This window comes from Camelus ferus, chromosome 15 (genome assembly GCF_009834535.1).
Source record: "Camelus ferus isolate YT-003-E chromosome 15, BCGSAC_Cfer_1.0, whole genome shotgun sequence".
In the NCBI taxonomy this organism is placed as follows: Eukaryota; Metazoa; Chordata; class Mammalia; order Artiodactyla; family Camelidae; genus Camelus; species Camelus ferus.
The window spans coordinates 28,029,956-28,054,726 of NC_045710.1; positions in this window are offsets into that span (position 1 = coordinate 28,029,956).

A 24,771-nucleotide genomic window follows, 5' to 3' on the forward strand; every position below is an offset into this window, starting at 1 on the left:
TAGAGATTGGGGGTGGGGGGAGAGCATGACTAGGGGACAGAGCAAACACTGAAAACCAAGGAGAAGGCTATTTTCTTGTAAAAATATCCACGAACAAGGACACAGCTTCATCTTTAACCAAACTGCAGCAATGTATGGGGATTCTCATGGTCTCTTTAAGGCAACTGATTTTGCATATTAAGAATTTTTTGCAGAACAAATTGAAGTCTCTGGAGTTCAAGGCCTTTGGGAGACATGATCTAGGGCTGGTTGATATTTTATGGCTGCGTGCTTTTAGTCCAGTTTGGTTTTATGAAGTGAGAGGAGAAAAAAATGTTGCTTGGAGTGTGCTATGTTTTATTTACCTCCCTGAGTTACTGCAACGGCCTTCTATGCGAAGTTTTATGGCATCAAATAAAACCTGTTTATTTTACCCAGGCTTCAACATCTGACAGAGGCAAATCATCCAATCTTACATCCTGGATTAAGTGTAAACGAAAGTGTGATAAGATACAAGCTAAGGAACAAATTTTAAAAATAGCAATCATCACTCAGGAACAGTTTTTATAAGCTCTTTCCTGTTTATTCCACTTGATTGCATTAACGCGAGCATTGCCTACAGAAATGAGATTTTGTAATGTGTGTGACATTATTCTTTCTTCCTTTACTGTTGAAATTGAAAACAAATAGTTCAGTAAATAAATGTCAGAAGAAAACCTGTATCAAATTTCAGGTTGCTTGGTGGTGTTTCTGTGATTTTGAAAATCAGCATAGCTATCGATTTTGTGTGTGGTAGGGCCTAATTCAATACAAATACTTAGAAACCGAAGAACAACCTGTTCTGTATCCTAGGAAAAGGTGGATCAGTAGGTGGAGTGTTAATGAATTTGTTCTAAATATTTTTCTTTTGGAGTTGATAGTGTAATTTATTTAAATGTAAGTTTTAATTCAACCAGTCCAATGTTTGACAAGAACAGTGATACAATTCAAGCTATTAATTTTTCCGAGTTTATTTTGGGGAGATTCCTAAATAGCAGTCTACATGAAAATGACCAATTGTGATAATTATTGATGAGGCTTGAAGAGGTAATAGAGCAAGCTGCTCTATAAGGACTTACAGGCACAAGAAAACATGTCTTTGAAAAAAAAATGAGTTCAAAGTTTTCCAATGATCACTTAAGAGATTCCCATATTTCATAGAAAGGGTCTCAGATCACATGAAGCCCACGATACACAGTGTCAGCCATGAGTCCAATAGTCCTATTTATATAAATGATATTCCCACTGAGAAATTTCCCACAAAAGAGACTCACGATCTTGCAAGAAACTTCACCTAAAATAATGAAGGTATTCTAATCTTCCACTCTAGGCTTCTTTTGTTACAGAGGTTATGGTTATGCTTTGAATTGTCAACTTTAATAATGTAATAGCCAATTATTTTACCAGCAAAAGTGAATTTATTCAGAAATAGCCAGAGGAATTGCAATTTGGGATATGTGGACCATAAGCAATCCAGAGAGCAAGGAAGGCAAACTTGCTTTTATAGGGTAAAGTGAGTAGGGAGGGGTTCTAATAACCAAGGAGACCACTGGAAGAAGCTTGGAGTCCAAATTATGGAGGCTTCTTGTTGGTTGGGCTACTATCAGATTGGCCAGAGTGTCGGTGGACTGAGAGTTTCCTTCCCCCTGCTGGACAGTAAAGTAGGCAACACCTTCCTGTCAGAGATACAGGCATATGTCTTTTCCTTTTGGGATAATTGATAATGCATGGCAGGGCAAAGAGAGTTCCTCCCACAGGCTTGTCCTGACTCCAGTTTTAGCTGAGGTTTCTTTAACTAATTCCACATTTCCCCCTTTTGATCAAGGTCTTTCCTCAAGAGCATCAAAAGTCAGGATCTCTGCATGTAACAGTTTGTCCCTCAGTGCCAGGAAAGAACTTCCCTGGTTGTCATGTCCCATGTTGGAGGGAAAGTTATAAATCAGACACTTCATGACGCCACATTTAAGTAACAAGGAAAGGTAGTAGGGAGAACTTTTAGGAGTTCCTTGTTGAAAGTCCATATTTAGTGGGGAGGGTAATAGCTCAGTGGTAGAGCACATGCTTAGCATGTGTGCAGTCCTGGGTTCAATCCCCAGTACCTCTATTAAAAAAGTCCATATTTAGTCAAGGTTGTAAGTACTAGAAATTATCTCACAGCACTCATATTATTAGGCATGTCATTTTTATAAAGATTTGACAAACAATAGGTGTAGAACTCAAAAACAAGTATACAGAGCAAAATTTAAAACATCATAGACCCAGTTTGCAAGATGGTCTAAACTAGGAGCGCAGATCTGAAGGTAGCCAGCTGAATAATTCAGAAGACAGTGAGTTGTCAGGTGATATTTGCTATAACCAATGTGTTTGCTCTTTAATTTTATGTAATTGGGTCTCTTCTTCCCCAGAGGAATTTATCCAAGTGCAAAAAGAGGTGTTTGCTATTGCACAGACACCTCTTTGCTCAGCAAATTGGTAATCATGGGCTATGCTGTTATCCAAAACCACTTGTGCTGATGCATTAAATGACTGCTGTTGGGCTGAAACTGCTTTGGCTATGTAGTTAGCCAACTCTCCTAATGTCAGGAAGAGATTCCTGCTCATTTTGTTCACTGGTACTCACTTTAATCCATGGAAAGAAATCTCTCCCTATAGACGCAAAGCCAGAATCACATATGCCTCCTGGATGGTCTCTGATAAGGCGGCTATAGAAGTTTAAGGGAGAGACCAGTGAGATACATCTGTTTGGTTTTGTGGAAAGACCAAGACAGTGAATACAGCAAAGGCATTGTGTCCTTATATTTCCCAGCTATCAGGGCAGTGGGTTGTCCAAGCAAATCCTTGCCCAAAACAAGGCCACTTCCAAAACTTCTACATATGAAAGTATAACCAAGGGGTGTTACATAAGCCCCCACGTAAGTGATAGAGTCTGTGGATTCATTCATTGTTCTGGAGGCATTAGCATTACTTAACCGAGGCTCAGACATTACGTTGTTACCCACTGAGAGCTTACCTAGATATAGAGATATGATAGCAATTGACCCAATTTGCATTGGCAGCTCCACAGAACTTTTCATGCAAATATTCAAAAGATCTTGTTTTCTCATCACAGGTCTGGGTCAAATTGAAGCAAGGAATGAACTGTGCAGGTTTAGCACCCTGACTACAAAATGAGCCTGTGGAACAACTTGGACAGACAAGAGCCTCGGGAACCCCAGCAAAATTACTTGTAAGGTCAACCAAAGGGTCATTGTTATTTTGGATGGGCTGAGGTTTCTGGTGGCAAATTCAATCAGAGAGGTTTCCCCCTTTCACAAGAGATTGGAAAATATGGATGAGGACACTGTCATTTCATGAAGGGAGGGAGAAAACAAGGTGTAAGTGACAACATATAAAGAAAGGTAGATAGGCCTGCTCTGGATGTCTCGGGAAAGCTGTTAGCCTCAGATGTTGTCACTTTCAGACCCTAGTGGGCTTTCTCTTTAGTCTGCCTGATGGTGTGCAGGTCCATTTGGAGTTTGGAACCTTCATTAGGTGCAACACGTGGACCCAGGAGTCTACTCCCTGGGGTTTGATGGCACAAGAGTTAGTCAATGATATCTGATAGGTGCCCTTGCAATGAGGCTGGAGAGAGTACCTTGAAGGTAGCTTTTCCAGGATACACAATCTCCAGGCTGCCGAGTATGATATTTATCTTCATTTTCTAGGCGTGCACTTCAGAGGTAGTGTTCTCCCAGAGCATGATTATTTTTAATAGCAGCAACCAGGCCTTTATAATACAGAAATAGGTCCCCCTTTATCAGTTTTGGATGAAAAGAAGGAACCAAGTGCATTGGGCAACTGGTTATAAGGAGAGCAGACTCCCTTCAGACCTATGCAAATACATACATTGCCATTAACAAAAGAATATTTAGTAAGAGTTTCAGAACTCTTGAGGGATCAAGCAGGAAGAAAAAGACAAGTGCTTCAACCTTTGTTGTGGAGATACACTTTACCACATTGTTGTAAGTTATAAATAGCTTAAAGGAGAGGAGTAAGGGGGCCCTTTACATCTGGTAAAGAGTACACTTAACCTAATAAATTTCCATTAGAGTTTTAGAAATTCTTTTCCAGTTCAGTGCTATGATTGTAAAGTTATCAAAAACCTGTAATTCCAGAGTACCTTTAAGAGTCCTTTCCATGAATTTCTCTGGAGTTCAAACACATTTGCAAAAGCATCAGAATAAAACAGTATCTGTCTACAAATGACAAAAAGACCTGAAAATGCCCGTTATCCAAAACCTGATGAGAGGTCATAATGGGTTTGACAGGAGGATTTGCGTATTTCTGTGACATACATTTAGAATTATGGCCAATAATGTATCAGGACATCTTAGAATTTTAGGAATTTCATGCAATTTTGGAACTCTTATGTTAACATATACCCATGCAAATATAAGGTAAAAAAGTTTAGTATTCTTCCTTATTTGACAAGCTACCCATGTAATTGAGCATATAAAATTAGCCTAATCGGATTAACATTTTAGCAGGTGAAAGACAAATCTTTTGGGATTTTCCAGGGGCCCTCTGGAAAAGCCCAAAGTTAGTTCAAGGTCAAAAAGACTTCATTTAGAACCCAATTCTTGGGAAGTTTGTAAAAAATATCAAAAGGTTTTGGACATTTGACCAAAGGACCACAAATCATTATCAAATGATACTTAATTATTTGGCCAAAATAACAATAAAAGATTTCAAAGGCGAATTGTGAAAAGGTTACATAGTTGCAAGCAAAACTTTCCTCTTTTAATATTAAGAAGACTCAGTTTTCTTTAGTAGTCAAAGACCTGATTAAGACAACATGAAGTATAGAAAATTATTTTGATAACACAAATCTTTGTCTTCTAAGTGCATTATTTCAAAGGTAAAGAAAAATCGTTCATAATTTGCCCATCAGGAGCAGACCAACATTCCAGTAAAAACTTGTTCTTTAGCAAATGAAAGGAAATTAAGTTTTAGTTTTACATAAGGGCATTACTGATTTTAAAGCAGCTTGTTCTTAAAACCCTTATAATAACAATTCAATTTTAGCCAACTTGGCCACACAAAAAGTTCATTTTTTTTCAAACATTCCTTTTCCACAAATGTTCTACAACTTACTGTTTCCGTTCAGCTTTTGTCCTGTTTTTCTTCTTTCCTATTCTGTAACAAACAAAATCAGTAATTTTGTCTCACTTTAGGACAAAATTACTTTCTTTCCCCTCAACAAAATGCATTTCCATTGCTCATAACTTTCCTTACCAAAAACATATGTCCTACTTTTTTTGCATATAGAGTTGTTTCCCTTATTACTGCTGGTAGCTTTAAAAAATTGTGAACATTCTGCTGCTGACAAGTTTGTAAATACATTCCATAATTATAAAAAGTACACTTTCCTCATGGTAAAATTTCCAATGTGGCACAAAACATGTTTCCCCATAGACCTAGATATCGTTAGTTCCTTTGTAAAGGAAGCCAAAAATGGATGAAACTAACTTTAGTAATGTTTTAGTATTTTCTTCTTATTTAAAAGTGAACTAGATGGTTAATGACTACCCATAATTTAATTTAGGAAAACTCTAAAGTTTCAAGTTACCAAAAAGATTTGGGGAAGCTATTTTTTACACACCTATATGTTAAAACATAATTATTGCACCGTTGAAGCCCTTATCCCATTTTCATCTATATAAATCATTTTTTCCTAACAATTGTGTATAAGTTACAAAAACTCCATATGTCATTAAAACAATTAGCCATTATTTTAAATAATTTTTCTTGGTGACAAATTTTTGCCACAAAGATAACATGAAATTATCTTACCAATAAACTCAGGTAGAATGAAAATTGTATACCTGCATTATTTTCCATATTGTTAACTCCAAAGACAGGCCTGTTATAATTAAATCAAAACCTTATGCTAGCTTTTATTTAATCCTAGATCACATGAACTTGAAAAGCATTTGGGGTTAGTTTCTGTAATATTTATTTAATTCATATAAATGTTTCTTTGTCTTTAAGCCAATTAAATAGAGCTCTTTATAGATTAATTTTAGCAATGCCTTTTGGAGATAGAAAATATGACATATCTACAACACATATATACACATATACGTAAATGCACATGAGGATACAGACAGATGCAAAAAGGGACCTCATAATTCTGTCTTAAATTTCAGCCATGTGCCAGATACAAACTCAAAAGAATAGTTGGATCCAAACTGTGTTTCTAGCAGATGGAGTAAGTTAAGGTTATGTGCTGTAGCCATAAGGATCCTTTTAGAACTGCTTTTGAGCTAATTTGTCTTTTAGAAACTTCAGCATATCAATCAAAGAATAAAGTCCATTGTCTTCCAAGAGGTTTGGAATCCTCTCTTTCAAGGGTATCCCTTAAGGTGGGCTTATTTAAAACAAAGCCTCCCTCTTTCCAGCAGGAGGAATGACTTACCAAAAGGCTTCAGCAAACAGACACAGGAAGCGAGTTTTCTCTAGGAGTTTTTGGAGTATATTTGTCTATTGTCAAAAATCTAGGGCAATTGCTGTTTAAAACTTTCCTTCCAGTTGTTTATTTGCTCCAGTTAACTTAGAGACTGTAACTAGGGGTTGAGCATTTGGATCCTCAGAGGTTCAATTTTAAAGGAGCAGATTTTCACAGAGGGGGAGAGAGAAAGATGGCACCAGAGACGGAGTCTGAGCACAGACAGCTGCTGGGAAGGCGCATGAGACAGCACCAAGACAAAGGAGCTAGGGGGAGGGAGCACAAGGAACGTGGGACTTTAAAGCCATTTTGATCTTCTCTAGCTTTTAAGTTATTTCAGCCAATTTGGAAATAGGTATCTTGCAAGGAGGCAATTTTAGAGCTTTGTGTACATTTGGAAACTTCCAGATATCCATGAAAATAAATATACCATTTGTTTTGTTTAATTTTAGAACTGTGGTTCTTCAGTTTAATCTTAAGAAAAATGAATCTAGAGAGACTGAAAGTTTCCCATAATGGCCATTGTAATTCTGGATTATTTTTATTTTGTTTGACCCATTTAGTTAAAAATATGCAGGTGGGAGGTCCATAGTTTTTAAAATAAAATTGGCAGGAGTCCCTGAAGGAGGGCTGCTCTCAGAGAATTTATATGAATCCCATTTTCCTAAGTTCTCCTGAAAACCCAGGAAAGTTGCTAAAGTCCTAGCCCAGATTCCAAAAGGAAACTAAAAACACAAAACAAACTCTTGGATTCCAGTTTGCTTGACCTCCGGAAAAGAAATTCACTACCAACTGCTTTAGAAAACATCTAAAGTATTCACCAAGGATGAAACCTTGAGCCAGAAAGGATGAAAACTTTCCTCTGAAAGGACAAAGACTTTCCAGACCCTGAAAAAAGTCTGAGAGCCCCAGATACAAAAAGAGAAGAGCCTGGAATCCAAGAGGAAACTTAACAAACTGAAAACAGGTGGTGACCCACAGAAACAAGGACCACAGATGGCCTGGTGCAGTACCTGCTCTATTCCAGGGCCTGTCATCTCCCAGGGTTCACATTCTTTGGATCCCACTTCTGACACCAAATAGGTCAACATCAATAATACAGTAGCCAGTTACTTGACCAGCAAAAGCAAGTTTATTCGGGAATACCAGAGGAATTACAATTTGAGATATGTGGACTTTGATGGACCATAGGCAAATCCATGGAACAAGGAAGGCAAACTTGCTTTTATAGGGAAATGGAAGGAGTACAAGGAGGCTGTAATAACCAAAGAGTCCCTTGGAAGAAGCTGGCAGTCCAAAGTATGGAGGCTTCTCATTGGTTGGGCTGTTACAGTCTCTGATTCGGTCGACTGTCAGTGGGCTGAGGAAAGTTTCCTTCTTCCTTCTGAATAGCAAAGTAGGCAACCTTCCTGTCAGAGATGTAGACATATGTCTCTTCCTGTTTAGAGTAATTGACAGTTCATGATGGTGCATGAGTGCTCTCCTTACGGGCCTGTCCCCACTCCAATTTTAGTGGAGGCTTCTTTAATTCTACAAAGTGAATTTCCAAATTAAAATGTTTATCCAGAGACATGCAAATTTAAACTTTCCCCCAAAGCATCATTAGTGATATATTCTGGGTCCAAGTTCTACTATTAAATCAGATCTTTGAGTCATGAGCTTTGCCAGTTTATCTTGGTTTACATTTATTTCTTATGACTGTATACTAAGAAATTAATCCTCCTAGATTTTGGAAATCTGATTATCCTGTCTTCTATGTCTTTCCAGCCCTGATCAGATGAGATGTAGCTTTTTGACCTACAGCATCATGGTTATAGTTAGATTTAAGAAAAAATATCCTTTGGACCTCTATTCTTAAAACTGATTTTCTATCAGAGAGGACCTTGGTGCTAACATCTTGCTTTCTAGGGTACTGATCACAAAAACATCTCTGGCTTGACCACCATGCATGACAGTCATTTTTAGGAGCTATTCACAGAACTAAATAAAACATGGGCTTCTAAAATTGGATTTCCTTATATTTTGAGTCTATTCTCCCCTTAGTACATATATCAGACTCTCCCTGCCCACTCCCCACAATGCTTCTGCTTCTAAACTTGGATATTCTTAGTGAATGAAAGAATAAAGGATAGCAGTAACCTGTATTCTCAAAATATGACTGGTTCAACAGACGATACAAAAGGAAAAAAATTTAAAAACTTAAAAGAAAGTAATTTCATAGTACAATACATCTGGAGTCATAGAGGTTTCCCAATTATCAACCGAGTGGTATCCCTATTGCCAATAGACTGACAACTTCCTATGTACTAGTGACTATGCTGAGCCCTTTTCACTTACATCATTTCACTTACTACTCCCAGTGACTCCATGGTTAGGTGGGTACTATTGTTAGCCTCATCTTACAGATTAGGAAATTGAGGCACAGAGTGGTTAAGTGACTTTTCCAGACAAACACACTGCTAAGGGGTAGAGTTGAGAATGGAATTTGTGCTGCTTGACTTCAATGCCCAGTCTCTTATCTGCCATTACTCACTCTTTCTCCTTCAAGGGATGTGCTAGATGATTCAAGTAACTGTACAGTAATGTTTATTTTAAATTTGTTAACAAATATTCACAGTTGCATTGAGACATTTTACCAATCTATTCGTCTGTACTCATTTAAATTAGCACTGAAAGTCTGTGCATTTGACAGTCACATTAAAATGCCTTTTCTTAAGGTGCAGATTTTCATCTTATTTACCTAGCTCTTATGTTTGTTTTATTCTCTAATATTGTGATTAGGGTTATATTTTAGGAATCTGGGGTTTTTTTTGTGCAAGGAGGGTAGAATTAGAGCTCGTATGGTTTTTTCCCCCTTCATAGTTCTTGATTTTATCAGTATCTATATCTTCCCTTTGACTGAACTTTGACTCATACTGTTTGTATTTGAATGTTGACACTGCCTGTTACTATGTGTCCTTGTACAAGTTTCTTCTTGTACTGGTTTCTTAGCTTCTCTGTGACTCAGTTTCCTCATCTGGAAATGGTGTCTTGCTTCTGATGGCAACCTCTGTGCCCCTCTTTTCTGAAGAAAGACTGCTTACTATCCCCTTTTAGCTCTGGATTATTATGTATATTAATATTTTTACTCTTTTGCTTTTTAGACAAAATAAACCTTTCTGAATTATTTGTTTACCCTAACCTCCTTTATATCAGGTTTTTTTTTCTTCTTCCTTAGAGTACTTTTTAAAGGATATTTCCACAGTGGGTCTTTGTGTAGTATATCTTTTGAGTTTTACAAATAATATTCTTATTGCAAATTTAAATGAGGTTTACTGGACATAAAATTTTAACTTCAATGTTCTTTTCTTGAAACACTTAAAAAGTATTTTTTCACTTTGTCTAGTGTAGCTGTTGAGAAGAATGATCATCTGAATTTTATTCTTAGTAGTTGAATTGCTTTCTTTCTAGAAGTTTTTTATAATTTTGCCTTAGACTTTGAAGTCTACTAGTTTTTCTCCATTGACATCTAGATTTTGGATTCTCTTTTTCTTCTTCCTCTTCTGTTTGCCCCTTGATACTCTATGTGTCATCTTTTTTTTTTTCTCTGATATTAAATTCTTTTTTAAATTGAAGTATAGTCAGTTTACAATGTTGTGTCAATTTCTGGTGTACAGCATAATGTTTCAGTCATACATATACATATATATATTCATTTTAATATTCTTCTTCATTATAAGTTACTACAAGATATTGAATATAGTTCCCAATGCTATACAGTAGACACTATTACAGTAGACACTATTTTATATATAGTAGTTAGTATCTGCAAATACTAGAACTCCCAGTTTATCCCTTCCCACCTCCTTTCCCCTCTGGTGACCGTAAGTTTGTTTTCTATGTCTGTGAGTCTGTTTCTGTTTTGTAAATAAGTTCATCTGTGTCTTTTTTTTTTTTTTTTTTTTTTAGATTCCACATATGAGTGATATCATATGGTATTTTTCTTTCTCTTTCTGGCTTAGTTCACTTAGAATGATGATCTCCAGGTCCATGTATGTTGCTGCAAATGGCATTATTTTATTCTTTTTTATGGCTGATTAGTATTCCACTGTGTAAATATACCACAGCTTCTTTATCCAGTCATCTGTCGATGTACATTTACATGTGTCTTCTTAATCTGAGAGTTTTCATCTTTAATTCTGGGAAACTGTCAGTCATTAATTTTTCAAATATTTACTTCCTTTTGTTTACTCTCCCATTACAGTTGACCCTTGAACAACATGGGTTTGAACTGCATGGATTCACTTATATGTGGATTTTTTTCCAATAAATATGTATTACAGTGCTATATGATCTGTTGCTGGTTAAATCTCCAGATGCAAAAAGAGAATGTGACAATGAGTGTATATATGTTCATATATAACTGAAAAATTGTGCTCTACACTGGAATTTGACACAACATTGTAAAATGACTATAACTCAATAAAAAAAAGTTTAAAAAAAGAAAAAGAAAAAATTTCTAAATTAAAAAAAAGATCTGTAGATGCAGAACTGTAGATATGGAGGGCCAACTAAGGTTATATGCAGATTTCCAGCTGTGTAGAGGGTGAGCACCTCTAACCCCCACATTGTTTAATGGTCAATGCATACTATTATGCAGATGGTTAAACTCTTGTTTCATATCTTCTAAATATATTCATAATATCCCACATATATTCCATCTGTTAATTCATCCCTGAACCCTGGCCTGGTTCTTTGCCTTGATCTTCCAGCTCACTAAGTTAGTTTTCCACTGTATGGATATTGTCTTCCATGGTTCTTCATTGGTTTTTCCTTAAAATTCTTGTTTCTGCACCACATAACCAATACTTGATCTTATGCTTACTTTAAATTCTTAATCTGTTTCTTCCATTAATTGAGCTTTGTTTGGTATATGTTACTGTTTATTGTCTTCTGCTTTGTAGCACTTATGTTCTTCAGATGCCATTTTTCCTTCTGAACTTATATTCCCCTGTGGGTATTTGCTACCTTAGCTTTTAATGAGTATCCAGGGAGAGGAGTCTGAAGTTGAGGCCCTGGTTTGTGAACCTCCTGGGGAGGCTGCCATTTCCTCGCCACTTGAGGCCATAACCACCTTCTAGATCTTCAAGAATCTCTTACGAGTTTTATGTTAGCTTTTAAAATGCATGTGATTCCCTCTTGGTTTTTAGTTTGTTTTGCTTATTTTTGCTGTTTTAGCTTTTGCTTCTTTATGATTGTGTTCAGGAGAGGGAGCTAGGAGCCTGGGCTAGTTGATCGTCATGCCACAAGTGTCTATTCTCTATAATCTTACCAGTCCTCAAGTTGTATAAATGTGTTTAAAAAGGACCGTGTGTACTCTTGCTTCTTCCCAAATTTCAATAACTTTAATAATCATTGCTTATTATTGTATAGTTGGCTTGACCATATCAATCACTCTCTCCGGAGATTGCTGACATGAATAGAATGGGGTGCCTGCCGTATATAGACTTGGCTCAACTTTTTCTTTTCTTGATGAGGCTGAAAGGACCAATACTCTACTTTCAAAGGTGTAATTTATGTACTTGAATGATTCTCTGGTTCCACCTCTAGTAATTTTTACTGGTCTTGATGATTTACAGCAACAGTAAAGTCACATCTCAAAATTTATGTTATTTTAATAAAAAGTTTAAATTGAATTTTACTTTCATTGATTTCCACAAAGTCAAGCAATTCACTTCAGCATTATAAATTCTGCACCTACACCAGATCTGTCAGGCAGTGAGGATGAAGAGTGATGCTCTTTCTGTTCTTTTCATTTTCAAGCAACTTCCTACTTTTGTAAGTCTTTCTGTGGAGAGGTTTGCTAGAGAGTTCAACAGAGAGTCCTATCACCAGCGTTATGGAGCTCATATGATATTTATTCTCCTGGAGGAAAAAGAAATAGATTTAAGCTGTAGGTTAAATTAATTTAGTTTTTTTAAAGATATTCCTATTAAGATTCTGAGTAATAGTTAATTTAGTTGATAAAAAGAGTTTGTGTTAAATGCTGAAATTAATTACTGAAATCTTCCTCTGGTGGTCTTTAAATATAGGATCTATTTTTATCTTTCCGAGGTGGCTAGCTTTGGGGGTACTTTTAAAGATGGAAGGATTGAGATGATATCTTTTCAATTTGAGCCCTTTGAATGAAACTGTTCTCCAATTTTAGCTGAGAAATGCACCTTTAAAAAGTACTTTTGTGCAATTGATATTCTTCAATGTAAAGCCTTGAAGAAATTATATTTTATCTGAAAATTTGCACTAACCAGTTCTTCTTCCTTATCTCTCCTGGTCATTTGTGTGCTCCCATTGCTCTTTATTTTTGTCGTAATAACTCCTGGAAATATTTGAGACATTCTCTTTACTCCTCCCTAACCCTGGTTTAATAGCTTTCTGAAGATTTACCTTATATGTACACTGACTTTCTCTCTCCTTCTCACAACCCTCAGACAAATTTGTCTCAGTGGCCTAGACTAGAACAATAAATATTACTATAATGGTGGCCTGAGCTCTCAGCTTAAAATGAAAATTATAACTGATAAGAAAACATGTCATAGTTTGAGAGCTTTGTAATATTTTGTTTTTAATCAGCTGCATAGTATATCACTGGATGCATATACAATAATTTATTTAACTGGTCTATTGAAGTGTAGTCAGTTTACAGTGTTGTGTCAATTTCTGGTGTACAACATAATGTTTCAGTCATACATATATGTATATATATTTCTTTTCATATTCTTTATCATTATAGGTTTCTACAAGGTATTGAATATAGTTCCCTGTGCTATACAGTAGAAACTTGTTGTTTTTCTATTTTATGTATAATAGTTAGAATCTGCAAATCTCAAACTCTGAATTTATCCCTTCTCACCCCCTTTCCTCTCTGGTACCATAAGTTTGTTTTCTATGTCTATGAGTCTGTTTCTGTTTTGTAAATAAATTGTGTCTTTTTTCAGATTCCTTGAGTGATATCATATAGTATTTTTCTTTCTCTTTCTGGCTTACTTCACTTAGAATGACGATCTCTAGGCCCATGTATGTTGCTGCAAATGGCATTATTTTATTCTTTTTTATGGTTGAGTAGTATTCCATTGTATAAATATACCACAACTTCTTTATCCGGTCATCTGTAGATGGACATTTAGGTTGTTTCCATATCTTGGCTATTGTAAATAGTGTTGCAGAACAGATCTATTTATGATAACTTAGATTGCAATCTTTTGCTTTTGCAAACAATGCTACAATGATGACCTTGAACATGGATCATGGGGTTAGTAGGAGCTTTTTTTGTAGGATAAAATTTCTAGAAGTAGAATTTGTATGTGCATTTAAAGTTTGATAGGTCTTCCTAACTGGCTTCCAAAGATGTGGTTGGTGGTTTTTTGCTTGTTTGTTTTTTGTTTTTGTTTTGTAAGAGTTTGCCTCAGATTTATAGATCAACTTGGGGGGGAATTACCATCATTACTGATGTGATTTTTAAAAATATTTTCAGCTTATCTTTTGGTTATTTTAGAAGTAGACTTTTCCTTAATATATATATTGCATATTATTTTTATCTTTTTGTTGCTGTTGAAAATGGAGTCTTTTAGTTTAACTTCTACCTGTTTGAAGTTATTCAAGGCAATTCTTAAATAATTCAGTCTCTTTCAAGTGTCATTGAAAAAAATGGTGCATTAAGTTCATCTAAGATTTGTCCGAGATTATAAAATCCCCTAAGGAAAAAAAAAAGCTTAGTTAACAATGGAGGAACACTTTCCAGATTTCTTAGAGGAAAATAATGTTTTACTGGTGCCTTGAAAAATATAAAAGATGCTGAGGTGCCTTTATCTGGGTCTACTTATGGCTGATAAGTGAATGGATTTTGATGTCGTGTGCTGATCCTATACCTGAATTCATGTTTAATGATGTTGTCCCTGAGTATAATGCTCGTAACATTCCTACTTGGGAGGAATTGACCTTAACTCTGTTGACCATCCAAACTACCTGGACATTTGTTATCATCCATGTCATTTAGTAATGTTTGTACTTTACATCTAACTTTCCCAAGAAGTCTTTGTCAAGTAAAATGTTCAATTCCATCAAATAGATTTGCAAAAAATTCTTAATCTAGATCCCTACTCTCTTCTCCTTCATATTATCATTAGGAAAGGGTGTTTTTCAGCTATAATGCAAATCTGTTGACAGGCCACACGCCGTCATACTGGAGACGTGCCGTCTACATCTTGCTATTTCACTTGGCCAGGGATGCCAGCTTTTTGTGAAGAGAAGCTACTTTTCTTCTCCACGAGGACTGCATTCTGTACGGTTATATTCTGTAATGCGCTTCATTAACAATGTCAAACATAAAGTGGAGATTTCAATTATGAAAGCATTGCTAATTTATGCCACCAGTGGGTTTAAAGGAATTTTTTGTATTTGTTCAAATTGTGTTTATTAGTTTTTTTAGTACAAAAATATAAAGAACAGAGCAAAAATGGCCTGCAATCTCATCATTCTGGTAACTATAATTGTTTAAAAAAAAACAAACCAAAGTAATACCTGTGTAGTTAGAATATTAAAGCAATCCAAAGACAAAAAATTAAAAGTAAATTTTTCTTTCTACCCCAGACCCTTTTTCCAACTTAAACTACTGTGAGCATATTCCTAGGTATCATTTCCCCCAAAATACTTTCACAGATACACATACTCACAATTTTGTCCATGTGTGTGCATGCGTGCGCACACACACACACATACACACATACACGCATACACACACATACACACATGCATAGACACACACGCAGTCATTTCTTTTTAAAAAGGAAACTACACAAAATAAATTACATTATACACAATATTTTGTTCCTTACATATTTCGCTTATGTCTTTAGGTCTCTTCATGAGAATACATACAAGATCTAGTTCATATGCCAAACATATGGGCATGTGGATAGCTATTAGTGGATGTTTAGATCAAGAGCAGATTTTTTTTTCTATTTTAAACCATGCTGCAATAAACATTCTTGTTAGGATTTGGAACACTTCTGAGCCTATATCTCAGAGCAGGCCAGGTAGCGTAGTGACTTATGGCATAGATTCTAGTGCCAGACTGCCTGGAGTTTGGATTAATTACTTGCTCCTTCCTGGCTGTGTGAACTTGGACATGCTATCTGGCTTCTCCATGCTTTACTTTCCTTAGGGCAGTACCTACCAGAGTTGGTGTGAGGATCACTATATATAAAGAACTTGGAATGATGCTTGGCATATTGTAAGCAGTTGATAAATGCTAGCAATCATCATCTTTATTATTATTGTGGTAAAATTTTGGATATATACATGATAAAAGACTTCATTCTGGGAGAAAAGAAGGAAACGTTGAAAATGAAGGGGGAAAGAGAGATGGAGGAGGAAGAGAAAATAATAAAGAACAGGAAGAGAGAAGAAAGAGGAAGAGGGAGATGAGAGACAGTTTAGACAGAGAATGGTGGAGGAGGAGGAGGAGAGGGTGAGGTGGGGAGGAAGGACCAGTGGAGAAAGCAACGCAAAGGAGGATAGAAAACAATGACACGTTTATAGAATAACTGGAAGCTCACACTGATGGTTGGGGACTTCCCTGATTCTTGCAGACTGTTGCTTAGAGCAGGTGCAGAGGGTTGGGCTAATCTCACCCCTCGGTTCATAACACATATGTTGGTCATCTTTTTTTCCTTTTCTAAATTGCCCGTTCAAATTCTTTCCCACTCTTTTCTGTTAAGAGTCACTTGTTTCCCCCCATTGATTTGTAGCAGTTCCTTTCATAGTACAGCTGTTCATCTCTTATTGGTGTTAAAAGTTGCAGTTCGCTCCCTCCGTTTTGTCATTTGACTGCTATCATTGTCCCTGCTCTAAATGATCAAATGGAATGCAATGTCGCCTCTTGGTCACAAAGATATTCTACTCCCCCTGCTTCGTCGTCTCCTCACCCTCACCCATATTTACTATTTTTTTCCTTTCACATTAAATCTTTAATTCATCCCGTGTTCACAGTTGTATGTGATGTCAGATGGTGATTGAGTCTCTTTTCTTCCTTCATTGTGAACCATCCTCCCAATACCCATGATGAAGCAGTTTATTCCTTCACCATTGAATTGTGGTATTATCTTTATCATTTATTAGGTTCCTCTGTGTGTGTGCAAGAGAGGGAGAGAGAGAGGCGGAGAGAGGCACAGCACGGGCAGGGGATGTTCTTAACCTCAGCACGTGGAGAAAAAGATAATAGAACTGAGTGGAACTAGAGACTCAGTCTAGGGTTTCAAGAAGAAGGGGTGGAAGTCCAGTAAGTGTCGTGTTCACAGAGCAGTACCTTACTACAGATGCACGTCAGTCTCATCTGAGGGTTATCTATGTATAAGTAAAGCATGGCAGGAGTGGTTTTCATTAGCTATTGATTGTATTATGACAACTCTTACTTGTGTTATATTAACGAACTCTGAATTGGCTTTCCATGTCCAGAATTCCTGCCTCCTAGGCTATTCTAAACCAGTTCTTCTCAAACTGCAGTGTGCTACGTGTTACCCGGGGATCCTGTCAACATGCAGACCATGGATCTGTACTTCCAGAGTAGGGTCTGCGAGTCTGTGTTTCTAACGAGCTAATGACAGATGCTGAAGCGACTGGCCTGGGAACCACACCTTTGAGACCCAAAGTCTACATAATATTGTTAAGTTAATCTTCTCACTACCAAATTCCCATCATGTTATTTCCCTATTCAAAATCCTTCTGTGACACTCAAATGCCCACCCTGACTAATTAAAAAAAAAATCTTCATCTTGGTAGGTGTGCCTCTTATAACATGGCTTCAACCCACCTTCCCATTTATGTGTCTCACTAATCTTCGGCTTATTCCTGTGCTTTGGCTCACCTGGTAAAGTCCGCGATCTTTCCTTTACTCGGAAAGACACTGGACTCCCTCCACGAGTCACATCTTTCTTAGTTCTCTTTCTTAAGTATTCTCGACTCTGTAAAAGCTATATAGTCTTCCTTTGCTTATGATCGGGTACTTTTCTTATCTCTGCCTTTCGACCTTCAGGTCTTTGGTAGCTGAGTCTGTGTCTTACTTTTGAATCCCAGTAGCATCTGATTATGTGTTATCTATTGATGTATTTGTGGAATTGAATCTCTTCACATCATGCACATCAGTTGTGAGTGACATTTTGCTGTAAGGGAAAAATGCCACCAGCAGTCAATACATTATTTACATTATTTCCTTTATAATTGGTGTTTTGTTTTCTCTCCTTCATTTGTAGTTATTTCCCAGTGCATTTCAGTTAAAATAGCTCTCTGTTGCTTCTAATTTACTCTTAAGTTTAAACCAATTACTTTTAACTAACGTATAATTCTAAGTTCTTCTCTGGCCTAAAAGTGACTTCTGTTAAATAGTAAAGTATAGGTGTTTTTACGGTAATTAATTCTTTTTCACTTATTTTCTCAGTTACTATCTGTGTTGTGGATAATTGAAGTTGTCAGAAGTTAAGCTATTTTGTTTAACATTCCATAATAAATGCTTAGGCAAATGTATTGAATAATGACTGTGACATTTTTCTTTACAGCTCAATAAGCTTTGATTAAATTCCACAAATGTTAATTGGACGCCTACTACACACAAGCCGCTGTGGGTGATACAGAAATTAATAACACATAGTCTCTGCCAAATGAGAACTTTCGTTCTGTGCAACCACTTGTAGAAGCTCCTATAACTCTTCCCTTTTATATTTCCTTCACGTAGGGGTGAAAGGTAGAGAGTAACAGATGGAACGTCTCATTTTATTCAGCTTGGAGCTTTGACAATCACCAAATGTGATAATTCTATTTTACATTACAAATTGTTTCACTATATCCAAGTCCTGTTAAACTATGATTGACTCATTTTACACAGGTGGTAGCATTGTATAATAGGCCACCATGTTAAAATGTAAATTTGGCTAAAAGATTGTAATTATATACGGAGTTCACTTTTTTTAATGTTGAAAAAAAATTTTTAAGCCAGGCAGTGCAAGTTACTGAATCCTTTAAAAAAAAAAGTGTTGGTCTCACCTCAAGGCATGAGACAGTGACTTAAGATGAATGCTTTTCTATAGTTGCATGTGCACCATAGATGTCAACTGTACATCTTAGATTTAATGTGACAAAAAGTCACTACTTGATTCTTACATGTCCCAACCTATTCTTCCAGTCATCTTTCCAATCTCAGAAAATACTGTCTCCAGTTTTTCCTTTCCACAGGTCAGAATCACTCATGTCATCTTTCTCTCCAATCCCATATTCAACCCAATTGTATATACTATTGGCACTAACTTCAGAATATATCCAGAATCTATTAGTTTTTACCACCTACATCTAAGATGGTGATCTTGATCTAAGTCATAGTTACCCTTGCCTGTCCAGTACATCCACATCTGTCTTATAAAACAAATAATTGCATGTTATAAAAAGCATGGATATATTATAGTTTATTTAACTACTCTGTTTTTTACTGGGTTGTTTCCAGTTATATATAATGGGATACTACTCTGCCATAAAAGAGAAGGAAATAATGCCATTTGTAGCAACGTGGATGGACCTAGAGATTATCATACTAAGTGAAGTAAGTCAGATAGAGAAAGACAAATATTATATGCTATCACTCATATGTGAAATCTTAAAAAAGTGACACAAATGAAGTTATATACAAAACAGAAACAGACTCACAGATGTAGAAAACAAACTTATGGTTACCCAAGGGGAAGGGGTGGTGGAGGGATAAATTAGAAGTTTGGAATTAACTGATACCAACTACTATATATAAAATAGTTAAAAAATAAGGTCCTACTGTATAGCACAGATGGCTATATATTCAATAGCTTGTAATAACATATAATGAAGAAGAATATGAAAAAGACTATATGTACATGTATAACTGAATCACTATGCCGTACACCAGAAAATAATACGTTTAAATCAACTAGACATCAATAAAATATTTTTAAAAAATAACAAACTGCATTGAAATAAGCCAATCACAAAAGGCAAATACTCTATGATTCCACTATGTGAGGTTCCCAGAGGCATCAAATTCATAGGGAAAGAAAGTAGAATGATGGTTGATGAGGGCTGAGGGAAAGGGGAAATCAGGAGTTGTTTAATGGAGTTTCAGTTTTGCAAGATGAAATAATTTTGGAGATTGGATGCACAACATTGTGAATGTACTTAACATTACTGAACTGTACACTTAAGAATGGTTAAGATAGTAAATTTAATGTTATGTGTATTTTACCACAATTTAAAAAAGGAAAAACAAATTAAATAGCATAAGGAAGAATTTCTAAAGTCAGAAGCTGTTAGAGAGGTATACCAGTTTAACCACATAAAAATTGAAAGTTTCTCTAATAACTAGGGAATTTCAAATTGTTTAACTGAGATATTACCCACTTACCTATCATTTGGTAAAAGTTGATATTACCCCATGTTGGCAAGAGAACAGGAAAATAGGCACTCTCAAACCCTATTGGTGGGAGAGCACATGAGTAAGACCATTTTGGTGGGAAATTAGTCCATTGGTATAAAACTTTAAATGTGTACTCTTTGACTCAGCAAATCTACTTCTTAGAAATACATGCTTACATATGCACAAACAACAATTGTACAAAGACATTCATTGAAACTTTGCCTGTAAAACTGAAAAGTTGAAAGATAATGCTGAAAAAAATTTCTTGTCCCACCTTTGTACATAGGTGTAGATTCTTTTCTAGGAAAGACGCCTGTGGCTTTCTGAGACAAAGAGCCTATACATTTAAAACATGAGTAGGTACTGCTAAACTGCCTTCCAAAAGCCCTCTGGCAGTTTATATTCATATGAGTGTTTTGCCAGTTTTCCCAAGACTGAATATTATCAAGTTATTGATTTTAGCAATTTTGTAGTTGAAAGTATGATGTCTAATTGTTGTTTGAATTTGCATTTCCCTGACTGCTAATGAGTCTGAGATCCTTTCACATGTATATTCACCATTTGTATATTTTTTTTTTGTGAATTGTCTTTTCATATACTTCATGGTCTTTTTATTTTTAAGGTCTTTTTATTTGTTTTATAGGAGTTTTAAAATATCTATAATCTGGATTTTATCTACCTGTCTGTCTGTCTGTATGTCTATCTATCTATCTATCTATCTGATGAGTCTGTGACCCCAATCAAGCATGTAAGAACTACATTACCTTATGTTCTTTAAATGCAATTATATGCATCTTTCCTAACACCATGGCAGTGATGAGAAACTCAAGGGCAGTCATCACTGGGATTCTCCTAAACCTTTATGAACATGGGAAGGCTCTCTTATGCAGAGCAGCACATTTGGGCTCTGTAGTCCACATGGATTCTATTCACATGCCTGTTATTTAAGCCCTCAGTGTCTCTGCTTCTCTACTGGACTTCGTACAAGACTTTTTTTTGCTGAGACCAGGAGGCTTTATTTCTTTTCATTCCTTTTCTAATCCATTACTTCATTATTTATTTTCATTGGTTATTCATCTTTAGCTCTTGAACTTATCTGGGATTTGTGCAAGCCTCTGTGTATATCTGAGGTCTGTAGTAAGAATCTAAGTTTTATATCCTTTTAGACACCCCATTGTCTGGTCACCATTTACTGAATAATCAATCCATTCTTTTCAGACATGAAAGACAATCTGTAACAAATGCTAGACTGATAAAGGAAGAAAGTCAACTCCCAGCAGGAATAAAGGCTATGAATCTTAGGCAAGTTAAAGTGTGCTAGAAAAAGAAAAGGAGAGGCTACTAGCAGACTTAAGAGATATAAACAGACTGAACTAGACTCACCCCCCTCCCTAAAAAAATTTTTCCGTAAATGGAATTAAGGTAAAATTGAAAAATTGGAGACAATATTTTTTATTTAAATGATAAAGGGTTGATTTTCTTTATATAGAAAAAGATTATCCCAATTAATATAAAAAGATACATTTAATAGAAAAATAGGCAAAGGATTTGAAGGAGTGAAAACAAAGATGTTCACATAAAGTGAAAATATACAAATAAATATTTTGTCCACTGGAAATTGTACAAATTCCTCTTTTAGCCATTTTTACCTATCAAAATGGCAAAGGTTAAAAAGGCAATAAAACTCAAACTGCTCTGTGAAAATGTTGCTTGGCGGGGGGCATAAAGTGGTGCAATCTTTCCAATGGCCAGTTTGGTAATATATTTAAAAACTCTTAAAATATGCATATTGTTTTACCCAGAAATCTTACTTTTAGCCATGTTTTCCTAAGAAAATAATCAGAACTGTGCACAAAGATTTACACAGTGTTATTTATAGGGAGAATGACCTAAGTATATAATAATTGGGGGGATTAAAAAAATACTTCTACACAGAGAACATATGTTGGCATTAAATTTCATAACATGGGGACATGTCCACACAGATCATATGTATATTGGAACAATCTGCTTATGAAACAAGTTGTGCTTGTTATTTTTATAAATTTTTTTTATAAAAAGGAGTGGTATTTTTATAAAAAAGAGTAGGGAGGAATTAGAAACTACTAGCACAAGAAAACAGAGTTTCAAATATCCTTGCAAGCCTTTGATACTGTTTCGAAGGTGATAGGTTGTAATATAAGCTACCAAAAAGCTGAAGGGACGGGTGGCCACGCTATGCATCTGTGTCTGCCATGCCCGGTTGCACGGTGTCAGCCGAGGAGAAGACACAGCGGGACCTCGGTCTTGTGTGTCACTGACCTGTGAAAGAAAACGTCCCTCCCCTCAAGTCAGATCTGTGAAGCCGAAAGTTTACGACGAACTCCCACGGAAGTCATCATCATGTCAGAGTTCCTACCTTTGCTCAGTATGAAATAAACAGTTGGGGAACAATTTTGCTTCTTTCCCTCCTGGTCCCGACTGTGCTGGGCTTTCCTCCTTCCCTGCACTGTGATTAAAACTCTAACACTCAATTGCTATAAACCCACAGCCACTATTCTCTATCCCAGAAATAGGCCAAGTGCTTTTAGAAGCAGAGTGCCTGAGACTGTAATTATAGGAAGGGTTAATCACTTAGGCTAAGTAAGTGAGGAAGGAAAAAAAAATCTCAGGAAATCTGAAAATCAGGGTTCCCCCACCCCAGGGGAATAGTGGGTTGGTGAGCACAGCTGTTGGGGAAGCAGCTTGTTCTGGTGGTTTGCCTGACAGATTGTGTATAATAAACCAAGCACCTTCCACCCACTGCTCTCTGTCTCCTGACAGCAACCACAGCCGCCATAGGGCAGGAGAGGGGCTGGTTCCTGTAGGGAAAATAAATTGAGAAATATGCATAGTTGCTCTGAACCAGATGTCATTTTCCAAGCTGGTTTGGCCCACAGGGAAATTCAGCTTGTTGAAGCAAGTTGTGTTTGTACCACAAGATGCCACCCTTCCCTTGAAAAGAAGAGATTAAAGTAATGAAATAAAATGCAAGCGTTTTATGAGTTCATCTCACTCATTTTTCTATCAACAAGCTTTATCTTGGATGAAGGAGAAGCTGTTGAATTTTGTTCTGTAACATTTGGTGGGAGGAAAGAAACTAGTTCCTTGTTAGCAAATTTCTAAAACTCTTTTAAACTGCTGTGGAAATGTTACTTTTCCATCTTATCTGACAGTGGATTATAATTTTGCACACAAGCTATATTACTTTGAGTTCTTGTTAGCCTAGCTTTGGGTGTACAGTCAGGCTGCTACAAAAGGCCACAAAATAACATATTGTCACTCTCTACCAGTTTAAGCTTCCAGTTTCTTCTGGAGAGATGTTTAGATCTCTGGTCTGTAGAAGCAAAAATTGGATACGGGGTTTGTTTTTAATTATATGTTTGATGGGTTGCTTCCACGAATCCCCACAATCCTCTCTGCATCCATCAGCACACAGCCACCTGAATGCAAAGTTGAAGTCTGCATGGTAAAAAGCTATTGACTTGCGAAATGGAAATCGGTATAGGTCACAATCGAGTATTCTTTATATACTTAGCAGAAATCAATACATATTTATTATAGTCCTTGAATTCATCTTTGAGTTGTGCTGAAAGTGAAATGTCAAGAATTATCTATGTGGCCCTAGTCTTTTGCTTTTGCTTATTACCATGAACCTTGTAGTCCTGCTGTCAGTCTGCTACTGTCAATAATCAGTCCTTAATCGCCTTTCTGCACGGGTGAGAAAAATGGAACTATTTCAGTTATTCTTCCTAAAGGAAAGTCGTGACATAGATGTGACCTTGAATAGCTTATTTAACTTGTTGGCACCTCCATTTTTACGTGTAAAACAAGGCATTTTACTGACTACTCTGTGTAAATTGTCTTCTACACTTTCGAGGAGATTTTTATGATACTCCCTCGTTAAAAATTCATATAGCCAGACTACTGGTATGGTTGGTAAAGGAAAATATTGGGAATTTGAAGGGATACCAGTATTTGCAATAAATTCTGATGTGATTCCTATAATCCTATTTTCACAAACTATTCTGCCTATTGTTAATAGTACATCTATAAAAAGTTTGTTTGCATATAGATATACACATTTTCAAGGTTGACATGATGGAAGCATTTTTATGTTTTATTTTCTCCATTTGAACTGTTGTCATGGAGAGGAATCTAGAAAGTCTAAGTGCCTATTATTCCCCATCAGAGAAAGGCAATTGAGATTTTTATTTCTGTGTGAAATTTCTGCGGTTTGCACCATATTTGTAGAAATGGTTCATCATTGCTGGCCATACTAGGGATCAGTGTTTAAGCCAAAGTCATCCAGGATGAGCTGATCATTGGAGAAGCTTGGTGGGAAACTCCACGCTGATAGTGACAAACCAAGCCCAACGTATCCTTTCTCCACTGGGCCATACATGAGAAGACAGGTCGCCAGCATTTAAAGGGTCTTTTCCTCCCCAGAACTAACCTCTTTTTCTGGTTCTCCATTTGATTTGGTATCTTGGAAGAAATCAGAGTAGGTTTGCCAAGTAAAATACAGGACATCCAGTCACATTTGAATTTTCAGATAAAAAATAAAATTTGGGGGATATAGGTATGTCCCCAAATTGCATGCATACTATATTAAAAAGTTAATTTATTATATTAAATTATATTTTATACTAATTATACTGAAAATTAGTGGTCTTTAAATCTGAAATTAAAATTTAACTGGTCTGCTATACTTTTATTGGCTAAATGCAACCTTAATTAGGACCCAAAGGAAATGTGAGGCAACTGAGATGGTTTCTAATGAAAA